Source organism: Musca domestica, unplaced genomic scaffold, assembly GCF_030504385.1.
Source record: "Musca domestica strain aabys unplaced genomic scaffold, Musca_domestica.polishedcontigs.V.1.1 72, whole genome shotgun sequence".
NCBI lineage: Eukaryota > Metazoa > Arthropoda > Insecta > Diptera > Muscidae > Musca > Musca domestica.
Genome location: NW_026712388.1, coordinates 1,132,333 through 1,147,182, shown reverse-complemented (window position 1 = coordinate 1,147,182; position 14,850 = coordinate 1,132,333). Strand labels below are relative to the sequence as shown.

The 14,850-nt window shown below is 35.5% G+C and overlaps 1 protein-coding gene across 1 annotated transcript in view; it reads right to left on the bottom strand.

The window, feature by feature from the left end:
* The window catches only part of LOC101887901 (lipase 1), a 183,210-nt gene that overhangs the window by 100,185 nt on the left and 68,175 nt on the right, over positions 1-14,850 (bottom strand). Inside the window, exon 2 of the mRNA XM_059130314.1 lies at positions 773-916. The gene's annotated coding sequence lies outside the window, so the exon portion shown is untranslated. The remainder of the gene's footprint in view (positions 1-772; positions 917-14,850) is intronic.

Here is a 14,850-nt window from a genome sequence, read left to right as displayed (position 1 = left end):
TACATTAAAGTTAATAACCAAAAGTGATATCTGAATTTGACATTTAAAAAAGACAGAATATTAAAAAAGTTCGTTTAATATCACCTGAAGCATTAACTTATGGACGAATATTATTTACCTCACACGCACAGAAGACAGACACATACACTCATACATACACAGCTGGCATAAAACACGCGCAACCCATTAAAATATATTTTTAATTTTTTTTTTCGGTGACATGATAAATGTGTAAGGCTCAACCCCTTTCCCTTAGGCTTACAAACAAATGGGATTTCAAAATGGGTTGAGAAGTTGCAATGGTAAGGAGTGGCGCGGCAAGGAGTGGTGGGAAAAGGGTGTTGGATGTGATTACATGTCATTGCGTTTGTGGGACAGGGAATTTAAGGAGAACTTTTAAGTTCCATGTATGTAAGTTTCGAATATTTTTAAAACTGTTTAAATTTTCAGGGAATTTTATGAATAACTTTTAACAGGATTACCAGATTCTGGCACATTTTTAATCCCATGACAATACACTAACCCACTTACACACTCTTATCCAAAAAACAATTGCAAAAGAAGTCTTTATAGAATATTGAAAAAATTTAAAATTAATTTCCGAAAAAAGGAGGATTAAATAAAATAATACGTGTCACTTTCAATTCACCTTCTTAATCTTTCATTACCAAAAAAAAAAAAAAACCAAATGGTAATTTGACACAATCGATATTCAAATATCTTCGAATTGGAGTGTGAGAAAAATAAAAAAACAAACATAAAATCTGCCTACCTTGTAAATCTGAAGCCATTCAATGGCAAAACCAAAACATCGATTGTAACACCGAAGGACACCATTATCGCTGATGACAACACGCCAACACGACAGAAAAAAAGTGGCTTTGACAGGAACAACAGCGGCAACATATTAAGATACCTGTAAAGATAATAAAAAAAAAACGAAAACGCAATCAACGAATGACTAAATGAAGGGAAAACGAAACTGAAATAAAAAAGTAAATAACATTAAATCTAATGTACCAAGTGTCACAATGTCGATATACTCTGTCTGTTCTGCCCTGCCTGTCTGTCCGCCTGTCGCTCGATACGATTTCGAGTTGATTTTCGTACAAATATGAGTGTGTCAATTGTCAAACATTTGTCTGTAGATTCAGTCATTTACAGCTGCCAATGTTTCGAAAATTGTATTGGTTTCGAGCGAACAAACACACACACACATGCACACACACACGCATGCATACAGAGATCACAAATATCTTAAGGCATTAAATGCGACAGTTTCCGTTTCCTCTATGTCACGTACCCATGTGTACGCACACATACACACACACATGAACATGGTTTTTGGAAACCATAATGAACAGCAATTTATGCGTGGGGTTGTGAAAGAGGATGTATTTCTTCATTTGGTAAGATATTAAGGAATCCCAGCTAACATTTTTCTGATTTTTTCCGAATTCGGAAAAGAACTCTTCACAAGTTTTCGATTCTGATGTCGAATTTTGAACAAACTCGGAAAAAGTAGTTTGAGATTGCCCAAAAATATTTAAGATTTTTTTCGGGAAGAACGTCAGACTTTCGTGGCGAATTCGATTAGAATGCTCAAAAGAAAAAAGGAAAATTCGGGACATTTTTGGATGTTTGATACAAAATGCGCAAAACTTTCGGATGTTTAATCCAAAATTTGGAAAAAAATCTATGGATTTATTCATATAATTCATTCAAAAATCGGAGAAGTGTCGGATGTTTGATCTAAAATTCGGAAAATTTTCAGATGTTTGATCTGAAACTCGGGAAATAATCTGATTCTTATACTTATGCCTAGAGCAGGTATATATCTTTTGATACGGTCAAAATGTGGCTAGTCGAAATAACGGTTTTAGACCCTAGGCATCTTCAACCAAATCCGTTTAAGGACATTAGGAGTCGATCTAGCGATATCCGTCTGTCTGTCTGGTGCTCGCTATAACTCTTGAAGGGAGTATCCGATTTGGTCCAAATTTGGTACATCGTAATATTTTTGTGAAGCTTAGATCGAGTTCGGAGATGGGCAATATCGGTCCACTCCTTCTGGTACCTCCTCCACAAAAAGGTCGAATTTTTCAATAAATAGATTTTCTGCACAGAAAGAGAAACATTAATACGATTTTGCTCCAACTTTGCAAATCCTAATATTTGCATCACCTCCCGCCTCCCTCACAAAGGGTCAACATTTTGAATAACTACAACTCTTATAAAATGTGATGTAACAGTCACACATCCCAATACACATCCACATCCCTAACCCAAAATCTGATGTAAAGATAGAATATATCGGTTCACTCCTTCTGGTTCGACATTTCAAAAAAAAAAAAAAAAAAAAAAAGAGAAGAGAAGCAATAATCCGATTTTGCTCGAACTTTTCAAATCCTAATATTTGCTGTAGTTCTAGGTCAGGACCAGAAATGGATAAAATCGGTCCACTTCCTCAAGTGTCTCCCCCATAGGGTAAACCTTTTGAATCATTACAACTCTTATAAAATGTGATGTAAGAGTCCGATTGTCTTCAAATTTCACACGTCCTAATATTTTTACTAACACAAAGTCTGGTGTTAAGATGGAATATATTGGTCCACATCTTCTGGTCCCTCCCTAACAAAAGGTCGAAATTTTCCAAAAAAAAATTTTTTTCCGATTGTCTTCATATTGCACACATTAAAATATATTTTTAATAACCTAAGGTCTGGATTGAATATATAGGTCCACTCCATCTGGTACCTCCACAACAAAGTGTAAAAATTTTGAATATCCATGAAGCTCAAAAATTAATTAATTAATTGAAATTAACATCCGATCCCATTCAGACTTGGCACATCTCAATTTTTCCATCAACGCAAGTTCTGCTATAAAAATGGTAGAGATTGGATTATTCCTTCTGGTACCTCCCTCACAAGGGTCAACATTTTGAATGACCAAAACTATTTTAAAATCCGAAATTAGCATCCGCTTCCCTTCATCCCATTACATCTACTAATCCAAGATATTCTGTGAAGATGCGATATATCGATCCACTTTTTCTGGTACCTCCCCCTCAATGGGTCAACATTTTAAATAACCACGAAGCACATAAAACGCCAAATAAATATCCGATTCCATTCGGAGTTGGTCCATCTCAATATTTCTAATAATACGAGATCTGTTATAAAGATGGTGGATATTGGAAAATTCCCTCTGCTACCTTGCACGCAAAGGGTCAAAGTTTTGAATAACTAAAATGATCATAAAATTCGAAATAAGCATCCGGTTCTCCTCATATTTCACACATCCCATTATTTCTTATTAACACAAGATATTCTGTGATTTATCGGTCTATTCCTTCTCAGCGAAGTTCCGATTCCATTCAGCCTTTGCAGATCTGAACATTTCTTCTGATATCTCCCAACATTTTGGTAAACAAAGCGCTCAACGAAAACAAATATTTTTGCTAAGACAAGTTCTGTTCAAAGGTCATAATTTTCAACACTTTTACCTGTCATAACTTGCGAAACAAGTCGCCGATTCTTTACAATTTGCTATCTCTAGATATTTCTCTTAACCAGAAATCTGAGATGAATATGGAATTTATGATTTCGCATAAAATTGGATATAAATGTTCGATTTTCTTGAAATTTTGTCCAAACCAATATTTTTATCTGTATTAGATGAAGTATGAAAATGGAATACTTCGGTCGACTCTATCTGGTAATTCACACACATTTTTAATTTTTTTGATACCCTCCACCATATTATGGAGGGTATATTAAATTTGTCATTCCGTTTGTAACTCCTCGAAATACTCATGTAAGACCCAACAAGGTATATTTATTCTTGATCAGCGTAAAATTCTAAGTCGATTTAGCGAGGTCCGGCTGTGTGTCTGTTGTAATCACGCTATCTTTCGAACGAATTTGGCACACATTTTTATTTTTCCAATTGGCAGGTTAAGTTCGTAAATGGGCCATGTAGGTCTACGTTTTCATATAGCCCCCTTATAAGGGTATCTCCCTATATTCGATATTTTAATGATTTTAGCGACATTATTAACTGGAATTGTTTCAAATTTGGTATTTGAAGTTCGAAATGGATACTACAGCAGATGACAGAAAATTGCCTGTACAGGTCCTCGTCTTCGTATAGCCCCCATATAACGGTAACTGTCAATATTCGGTATTTTGATGATTTACGCGACATTATTTACCAGAATTGTTTCAAACTACGTAGGTAGAGTTCGTAATGGGATCTACAGTCTGTGACAGAAAATTGTCTATGCAGGTCCAGGTCTTCGTATAGGCCCCATATATCAGTACCTCCCTATATTCGGTATTTTGTCGATTTTAGGTACAATACTTACCGAAATTGTTTGAGATGTCGTATTTGAAGTTCGTAATGGATGCTATAGCCTGTGACACAAAATTGTCTATGCTGGTCCAGGTCTTCGCACAGCTCCGATATAACGGTACCTCCGTTATTTTTGATGATTATAGCTACATTATTCACCGTTTATTTCAAGTTTCGAATTTGAATATCGTAATGGCTTATGACAAACAATGCCTATACAGGTCCACGTCATATAGACCCCAATATAACGGCTATATTCGGAATTTTTAAAATTTTAACAGCATTTTTTAAGGATTTTATTTTTTGAAAATTTCCAAATTCGTTCCAAATGGTGCAAGGTATTCAATGACCATATTGGCCCATTCCTTGGAAACTTACTCCATGGGGATCAAAAATTTGAATAATCATAACAGAAGTCAAAATACATATACTCAAATAATTAAACATAGGCTGAGGGTATACATCTGTCGGTAAAACCGACTGATACTTTTTTACTTGTTTTATTAAAATAAAATAAGATGGGATCATTAGGCCTAAGGTGTACAGCTCTCAGAAAACCCGACTTTAACGTTACACCCTGTCATATTTTGAACTACTTTTCAAATTCTTATAGATATACCCCTCGCATTCCATGGATGAGCAACGATGATTGTCTGTCTGTCTGTCCGTCTCTGTGATTCTATCATTTCGTTAAATATGGGTATTTCATATAACGTTCGTTTTTTTTTGTCGCTTTTACATTTGTGTGTGTTCGAATATCATTTGGTTTCGCATGGTGTTACAATGTATCTAGATATAAGTGTGTATGTGCGTATGTGTGTGCACACACAAGTGTATGTGTGTGTGTGTGAGTGTGTCATCAATATTACTAATGGGAAAAGGATAAAGATAAAGCTTTAAAGTATACATTACAGCGTTACAATGTGTCACATGAACTCTGCTGAACTGATGATGACAACAACGGCAAACGGCAGTGGCAACAGCAACAACAACAATCATCATCCTGACGACAAAGTTGGTTGGTTGGTTTACGCGACTCAGATGTTGATGGTAATGCTGACAAGGATTTCGAATGATGTCAATGTGTGTGTGTGTGCGAGTGTGTATGCGTGTGTGTGTGTGTGTGCGTTGTTACAACTGTAAATGTTTAAATGGTTTTTGGGGTGCCCCATTAAATATGTGGATGCTACAAGTGCGCCCGTTCGCTCAACTAGATGAAAATCTATATCCCACCGGAGGGCATAAGTTGAGCACTTGTATTTCGGGGTTTCGTGTGCGTTTAATTTAATATGGAAAATGGGGTTTCAGCTCCAGAAAGTACCACCAATTTTCTGCTGTGCAAGATTTAATGGTTGCCACTTCCATTCCCCAGCGTATCTGGCACAGCTGGCGAATTGCTTTCTGCACTCCAAATTCAACAATGAGAAAGGAGTGAGGAGGAGAGGGGGGAGGATGAAAAACATCAGGTGCTGCATGCCTTACGATTTTTGATGCTCCCTTTGTTAAAAATAGTAGATTTCGATGTTCGACAGAAAAAGACATGGAAGCAAACCCAGGAAAAAAATTGGATCTGATATTCCTTAAGGCATTTTCCTACTTTAACCGTAACTATACGAAAAAAGACTTTTAGTTGTAGACGTGATATTTTGCGGCCACGTTACGTACTACGTTATGAAATTGTGTCACACACGTGAACAATTTACAAAAAAAAAAAAAAAACAGAGGACACCTCGGGTGGAGTCATGGGAAAAGAAATCTGAACTAATATTAGAAAAAATGAGTTTGTTTTGGAGTCAATGCAATGTGACACACAATCCGAACAAAAAACACAGCGGTGACAATGATTTCTCATCAGCCGGGGGTGCTGTAACACACAGGACATGTGCAAAAGTCACATACGAAGCAAACAAAAATTGGGAAGAATTGGAATGTTTTTCTTTTTTGCGACAATCGCCATTCATATCGAAAAGTTTGATTGTTAAAATGGAACAAAAAAAACTTAACTGAAAAATTGTGTAAATATGCTGTTTTCGAATACGTGACAATGATTTCGGAGCACGTTGCAGGCGGTATATTGAATGTGCCACAAGTAATGTAACTGAGTTTGGGAACAAAATTCAAAGTAAAAATATCGCAGTAGGTTCAAATCGACAAATATAGTACCTGACTATAATAACTGTGCATAATTGACATTATTGACGATGATTTTAAAAATGGTAATATCGATTTGTGGATGGTATTTAGGGTGGACACCTCCCAAAAAGTCAACACTTTTTCGACGGACCCATTCTTTAAAAAGTTGTTTTTATACCCTCCACCATTCTATGGTCGGTATGTCTGTTTTAATCACGCTATATTTCGAATGAATTAATATAGAAGGCTAAAATGTTGTATATATGTTTATTTTGCCAGTAGGCTGGTTAAGTTCGTAAATGGGTCATGTAGGTCCACGTCTTCGTATAGCCCCCATATAACGGTGCCTCCCGATATTCGGCATTTTGATGATTTTAGCGACATTATTCAACGGAATTGTTTCAAATTTGGCATTTGAAGTTCGTAATGGATACTATAGCTTATGAGAGAAAATTGTCTGTGCAGGTCCACGTCTTCGTATAGCCCCCATGTAACGGTACCTCCCAATATTCGGTATTTTGATGATTTTACCGTCATTATTCACCAGAGTAGTTTCAAATTACGTATTTAGAGTCCGTAATGGGAACTACAGTCTGTGACAGAAAATGCAGGTCCAGATCTTCGTATAGGCCCCATACATCAATACCTCCCTATACTCGGTATTTTGTACGATTTTAGGTACAATATTCACTGAAATTGTTTGAGATCTCGTATTTAAAGTTCGTAATGGATGCTACAGCCTGTGACTGAAAATTATCTATGCAGGTCCAGGTCTTGGTATAGCTCCGATATAACGGTACCGTCCTATATACGGTATTTTGATGATGCTACATTATTCACCGTTTATAATATAGCAATAGCTTATAACAAACAATGCCTATGTCCACGTTGTATAGACCCCAATATAACGGCTATATTTGGTATTTTTAAGATTTTAACAGAATTTTTAATGGATTTTATTTTTTGAAAATTTTCAAATTCGATCCAAATGGTGGAGGTTATTCAAAGTTAGGCCCAGCCGAACTTACTGCTTTTTAACTTGTTTAAAATGGAACGAAACTTTACTGAAGAGCTATAACTCTATATATATCTCTGAACCGAAAATTAACACACTTGATTCTAGGCCAAATTTGGTAGTCTTTGCCATAATTCATCCTATTTGAGCTTTGGTGAACAATATACCTGTAATAGATCGAAGATGGGGTAACAATAGATATTGGAGATATGGCAGTATCAGAACCGATTTTCACAAAATTTGACATACTTGCCTATAGGCTCGATTTTGTTGCGCAAATTCCATTCTATTGGGACTAATATAACATATTTGGTGCAGAGTAAAAGACAAATCGGGCGAAGATATATGTGGGAGCTATATCTAAACTTTGACCGATTATCACCAATTCCAATTGGGTTCGTCCTTAGGCTAAAGAAAGGATTTGTGTTCAATTTCATCTCGATCGGGCCGACCGTGTGAGACCCTAAAACACTACAATATGTTAGAAAACGCCTTATGTCCAAATCCATTTTAGAAGATTTCGCTTTTGAAATTATGTCACGAGCACTGCCCAGACATTACCCTTAGCATTTTGAACAGGGACATTTGCCCAATATTTACGCACTCTTTTGTTCTGTTTTATAGCTAACTATAATCCAATGGTCATCCAAAATGTTCAAAATTCTTCCTTGTCCTTAACTCTCTTCTCAGGCGTGTCGATTGCCTTCAATTTTATGATCAGGACATTATTTCTGTTTTTGGTTCATTTGAAACCTCTAAATATTTTGCAATCATCTGCAAAAGCAGGAGAAGCCAGAAGTTCGACTTTTGTGTATTTCGGATATTGCCTCTATGTAAAGCAGGTATTTTCTCAAACAAAAGTAGTGATCCATTCTACCTGCTGCCCTAAATCTAACTTCATGCGAGATTTCGTGTCCTATGGTATCTATTAGTGACCTGTATAACGGCTGCAAAATCAGGAACATTTTTGGTTGTTGGCCCATTTCATTTAAATATATTGCGGACATCATTGAAAACAATATGCTTAGCCCTTCTGAGCCTAACCCTACCCTTGTAAAAATTTTCGTGAGGATCGGACAATAATTTCTATCTGTATATAATCCCAACATGTGTTGTAAGGTGAAAAATATTACAAAATATACACTTCAATATTATAAGTCAAATTGAAAAAATCGCATGCGATGAAAATTATGAAAAAATAAAAAATTTCACAAAATACTAAAAAAATATATTAACATCATTATTGGCATCCTTTTATGCGATTTTTTTAGCTTTTATTCTTTTATGTCAAGAGGGCATTCTGAATTGACAAAATTTGCCAAGATTGGTACAGCCATTTTTGAGATATAAGCATTCTAGCTAACACCCCTCTACTCCCATGCTAACTTCCGCTTCGATTGGTCTATAATTGCGAACTGTTGAACAACTGCAAAATCAGGAAATTATTCAGTTTTTGATCCGTCTCAACCCCTAAGGATTATGCGATCATCTCCAAAAGCAATAGGCTTCTATTCTGGCTCTAGCCTCACCTCCATTCTAAATTTCGCAAAGATCGGACCATTATTGCGACCTGTAGTGTGATTACAAATTAACATGGGCAGACGGACATACATAGCTAGATCGACTCAGCTCGGCGAGATAGGAAGATCCATATGTACTTTCCTATGTAGGAAACCGATATTTCGAGGTGTTACATAATACATAGTGTTGTGGAGGGTATAATAAAATATAATAACAAATTCAATCATATTGATCACATCCGATTCAATGTGATATCGAAAGGTGGAGATCTAGTCTGTCTATCTGTAAAACCGATATTAAAAGTTTGGATCTTATATCTGAACGTTATCGTAAAAGATATCTTCGTTTGGATATTTTTTGCCTTTAAACAAAATTTTTAACTTCAAAAACATATATTTTATACAGAATTTTCACCAATTTTCTTAAAAAGTACTTTTTTCGATATTGACATATTTTGAAAGCGGTGAGAGATATTGAGAAAAATTAAACGGAACGGAACGATTATGCAATTCTGTCATACTTTCGAAATATCTTTTGATTTCGAAATAGTAAGATATTTCGAGAAAAAAATAATGGTACAAAAGAGCACAAAACCGGATAAATTTCTGCATAACTCAGTGGTGGCACTCCAAGTGTAATTAATTAATTAAATATGACATGTAAAATTTTTCGTGACATGTGGAACCCCTGACATGTGGAACCGCATTATTTTATTCCTTCCCTCTGAATTTTTTTTTTTTTTTTTTTTTTTGTAGAACTAATGTCATGCACTTTAAACAATTTCAAAACAGATTTAAAGACAAAATGTCTTCAGGAACAACGGCTGCGATTTTAATTGCAAAAGAAGGCGTCGTAGGAATGGAGATCCACACTTTGTAACCCCCATAATATATGACAAATAAAATTTGGAAGCATTGGTTTTTTAAGATATACGATTTGTATGAAATATGTTTTCTTTTTTGCTCAAAGGAGCAGGATTCTGCTCCTACTGCGTAGGATTCTCTTTTAGCAAAAGTGGCACTATCGATTTTCTTTTTTTGAATTTCGAAAATATTCAAATGAGCACAAACCTAGCATAATTCAAAACATACCTATTCACTATTGCGTTATTCAAAAGTTAAATTCAAACGGACAGCGCATTCTTTCCTGTTAATCAATTAAAATAGAGAAGTTTACATTTGAAAAATGCAAAGCATACTTTCAGGCTTAGTCATTTTCCTAGCAACATGTTTCTATACATTCACTTAAATATTCAAATGCTATAAACAAAGTGGACGAAAATGTTATTCTGCGTAAGTAAACATAATCAAGAAATTTCAAACAATTTAATGTGCAAATTGAGATGTGTAAATTGTAAAAAGTTCTTTAAATACAAATTATTTGACTTTTCCTTACAAATTTGTTGTTTTTCGGTCAAATCAAAAGGTGTGATTCTAAAAAATAAAAATGTTTTTGTAAGAAGAAAAAACAAGAAACGCTCAGAATTATAACATGTTGACTATTTTTCCTGGTGAGACAAACTTTGGTCTTGTTGTTTTGTATATTGCTTCGAAAGTAAATATAAAATATAAAAAACGACATTCCATTTGAGTTTTCGGGAATTTTGGAATTAAATGGAAATTTTGAGAAAAATGGAATTGTGTTTTTCGTTCGCACTCACTTTTGATTTAACATACGGAAACGGGTCTTTATAATCATTTTTACCACTTTGAACTGCAATGTTCTTTAGGCTTTCATCAAACTGAAGACTACGTTCTCAATGTACAAGATCAATAATTTTCCAAAATGTGGACCCTTTATTACACCGTCGTAGTCTAACAGACAAGAAATTCAATTTTTCAAGCAACATTTTCCAAAAACATGTAAAACTTTACCATTTCGGAAGTGGACCGGCCTCCTTTGGCTATTTCGGTTCTTAGGTATTGCGCTGGTTTTGATGTAAAGTTATGTATTTTATAGATTGAATCGCATACAGATCCTACCTAGACTGAGATGCATGTTTTTATACCCTCAGCCATATGGGTACAGAGAGTATACATCATTTGAAACGGCCAAAAAGTGCCCCATTGAAATAACGGTTTTAAACCCTTGGTTTCTAGACGGAATACGTTTAAGGATACTTGGAATCAATCTAGTGATGCCCGTCCGTCTGTCTGCCTGGCTGGCTGGTGCGTACGATATCTCTTGAAGGAAGTATCCAATTTGGCCCAAATCTGGTACATCGAAATATTATAATCAAATTTAGATCGAGTTCGGAGATGGGTAAAATCGGTTCACACCTTCTGGTACATCCCCAATAAAAGTTCGACTTTTTCCTACAAAAAATATTTTACCGCACAGAAAGAAAAATTATAATTCGATTTGATCCAACTTTGCAAATCCTAATATTTGCATTAGTGCTATGTCAGGTGCGCAAATGGACAATATATGTCCACTTAATCGAGTACCTCCCCCACAAAGGGTAAACATTTTGAATAATTAGAACTCTTATAAAATGTGATGTAAGCGACCGAATGTCTTCAAATTCCACACATCACAATATTATTATTAACCGAAGTTCTGTTGTAAAGATGGAATGTATGGGTTCACTCCTTCTGGTACCTCCCCCACAAAGAGTAATTTTTATACCCTCCCCCATACTATGGATGGTATATTAATTTTGTCATTCCGTTTGTAACTCCTCAAAATACTCATGTCAGACCCAACAAATTATATATATTCTAGATCAGTGTAATATTCTAAGACGATTAAGCCATGTCCGTCTGTCTGTATGTGTGTCTGTCTGTCTGCTGTAATCACGCTATCTTTCAAACAAATTGAGATAGAAGGCTAAAATTTTGCACACATGTATATTTTGCCTGTAGGCAGGTTAAGTTCGTAAATGGGCCGTGTAGGTCCAAGTTATCATATAGCCCCCATATAACGGTACCTCCCGATATACGGTATTTTGATGATTTTACCGACATTATTCACCGGAATTGTTTCAAATTTGGCATTTGAAGTTCCTAATGGATACTACAGCCTAAGACAGAAAATTATCTGTACAAGTCCACGTCTTCGTGTAGCCCCCATATAACGGTACCCCCCCCGATATTCGTTATCATGATGATTTTAGCGACATTGTTTACCGGAATCGTTCAAATTTGGCATTTGAAGTTCGTAATGGATACTACATCCTAAGTCAAAAAATGGGCCATGTAGCTCCACGTCTTCGTATAGCCCCCATATACCGTACCCCCCCCGATATTCGGTATTTTGATTTACTGGGATTGTTTCAAATTTCGCATGTGAAGTTCGTAATGGATACTTCAGCCCATGCCAGAAAATTGTCTGTGCAGGTCCACGTCTTCGTATAGCCCCCATATAACGGTACCCCCCCATATTCGGTATTTTGATGATTTTAGCTACATTATAAACAGATTTTTCTTCAAGTTTCGCATTTAAATATTGTAATAACTTATGACAAAAGTTGCCTATGCAGGTCCATGTCGTCGTATAAGCATTCGGTATTTTTAAGATTTTAACAGAATTTTTAAAGGATTTTATTTTTTTTTTTAGAAATTGCCAAATTTTTACCAAATTGTGGAGGATATTAAAGTTCGGCCCGGCCGAACTTACAGCTTTTTTACTTGTTTGAATATTCAAGAAGCTCATAAAACGCGAAATTAACATTCGATTCCATTCCGACTTGGCATATCTCAATGTTTCCACCAACACAAGATTTGCTATAAAGATGGTAGAGATCGAACCAATCCTTCTGGTACCTTCCACACAAAGGGTCAAAGTTTTGAATAATTATTAAATCCGAAATAATCATCCGGTTCTCTCATATTGCACACATCGCAATATTTTTATTATTTTTATTATCCCAAGGCCTGGTGTGAAGATGGGATATGTCGGTCCACTCCTTCTGGTAGTCAAATTGTTGAGTATCCATGAAGCTCATAAAACGCGAAATTAACATCCGATTATATTCAGACTTGGTACATCTCAATGTTTCCATCAACACAACATCTGTCATAACTATCGGAACATTCCTTCTGGTAATTCCGCTGCATTGGGTTCAAAAATTTGAGAAAAAAAACGCTCAAAGAAAGTGAAGTAAGAAAGTATTTTACCTACCCCTTGTGGTACCTCCCCCACAAACGATCAGAATTTCAACTACTTAAATCTCTCATAATTTACGAAACAAGTCCGCGATTGCGTTCAAACCTGGTATATTTTAATATTTTCCTCAACACGAGATCTGATATGAATGATTTTTTTGTCCACACCCTCTCATACCTCCCCCCATTAAAAGTAAAAATTTTGATTTACAATTATTCTCATAAAATTGGAAATAAATGTTCGATTTTTTACATTTTTCAGGTCCTAATATTTTTATTAGTGTTAGATGAAGTGGTATACTTCGATCCACCTCACGGACATTTCAACTAAAAATTATCACATATCTCATATCAAGTGATGTGGTCCAAATATGACACCTTGACATATATCAGAGAGGAGTTGGAATCTCCCCTATAAGGGATCAATAATAAATACGGATGTGAAAATATGTTTAAATAAACGGACAATATCCGTTGGCAAAAAACCGACCGATACTTTTTAAATTGTTTTATTTGGAGTGGAGCGATATTTCCCATCTTCAAAATAGAACCAAGTTTCTTTTGGAATTATTGCACTATGAGACAAATAGACACTCCTAAATGGAACCCAACTGTCCTACAACGGCTTTTGGTCGCGGAAATATAGACCCAAGTTTATGTGAAGCCATTTTTCCGATGATGCACATCCTGTTCCTATCACACCATATTCCTACCCTCTATAACTATAAACCTGATGTAATAAAATTAACTACCATAGGTATTCTTTATTGTTATTCTACAAATAGCCATGATATTAAATAATATCCGCTGTTCTACGAACATTACCGGCATCGTTCAAATTCATGTTTTCTCACCCGCAAGTAAATACATATTTCAAACAATCTACCTGCCAGCCTGTCTGCCCGTCTGGCTGCCAGCAGCGTATTGTCTTTTTGCCTCGAATTTATTTGTTTTACCGCTGCAAAGCGAATGATAAGAACTTTAATTTATGCGTAAACACGATGTTTTGTATCCTGACATTTGTTCGCTTTACTCTGCGCCGAAACACACAATGCACAACAAACAAAAACAACAAAAAATGACAACAATAAACAAAAACTACGAAATCAAAATATAAACAATGCTCGGTACAATATTTCAGGTCCTTACTCCTTATTACTCTCATTTTATTTCTAGACAGTTGCGGAGTTCACTTCGGTCGTTTTTGTGGCGAATCTATAAAAACAATGTTATTTTGACTGCAATTTTTGGTGGGTGCGAGGGTGTGTGTGCAACATCAACAACATTCGAATGGAATAAATTGCGGTAAAATTGCTGTTATTTTAACAAGAAGTCAATACAAGCGGCTTGTTACACCGCGCCATTGATGTCAATGTAAAAAATTGAAGAGCAGAACTAAAAACACAACCAATTTCCGTCTCATTGGAGATGGTTACATTTGTGTACCAGCATTGCAGTAGCATTGATCATAGGGTTAATGTAATCCAGAGATGGAAATTCGTAAGTTATATTTAATAATAATTTATTTTGACCGAATAAATGATTATATAGAATTCGTCGGATGATTTCCAATAGAGATCCATGTACAATGTAAATGTAATGTAAATGTACAATGTTAAAATATAGAATGAAGTTCATTCTTGCATGATATAAGGCCGGATAAGGGTACAAGTCAAGATATTGAGAACACATACTTTAAGGGAAAAAAAGTACTAAAAT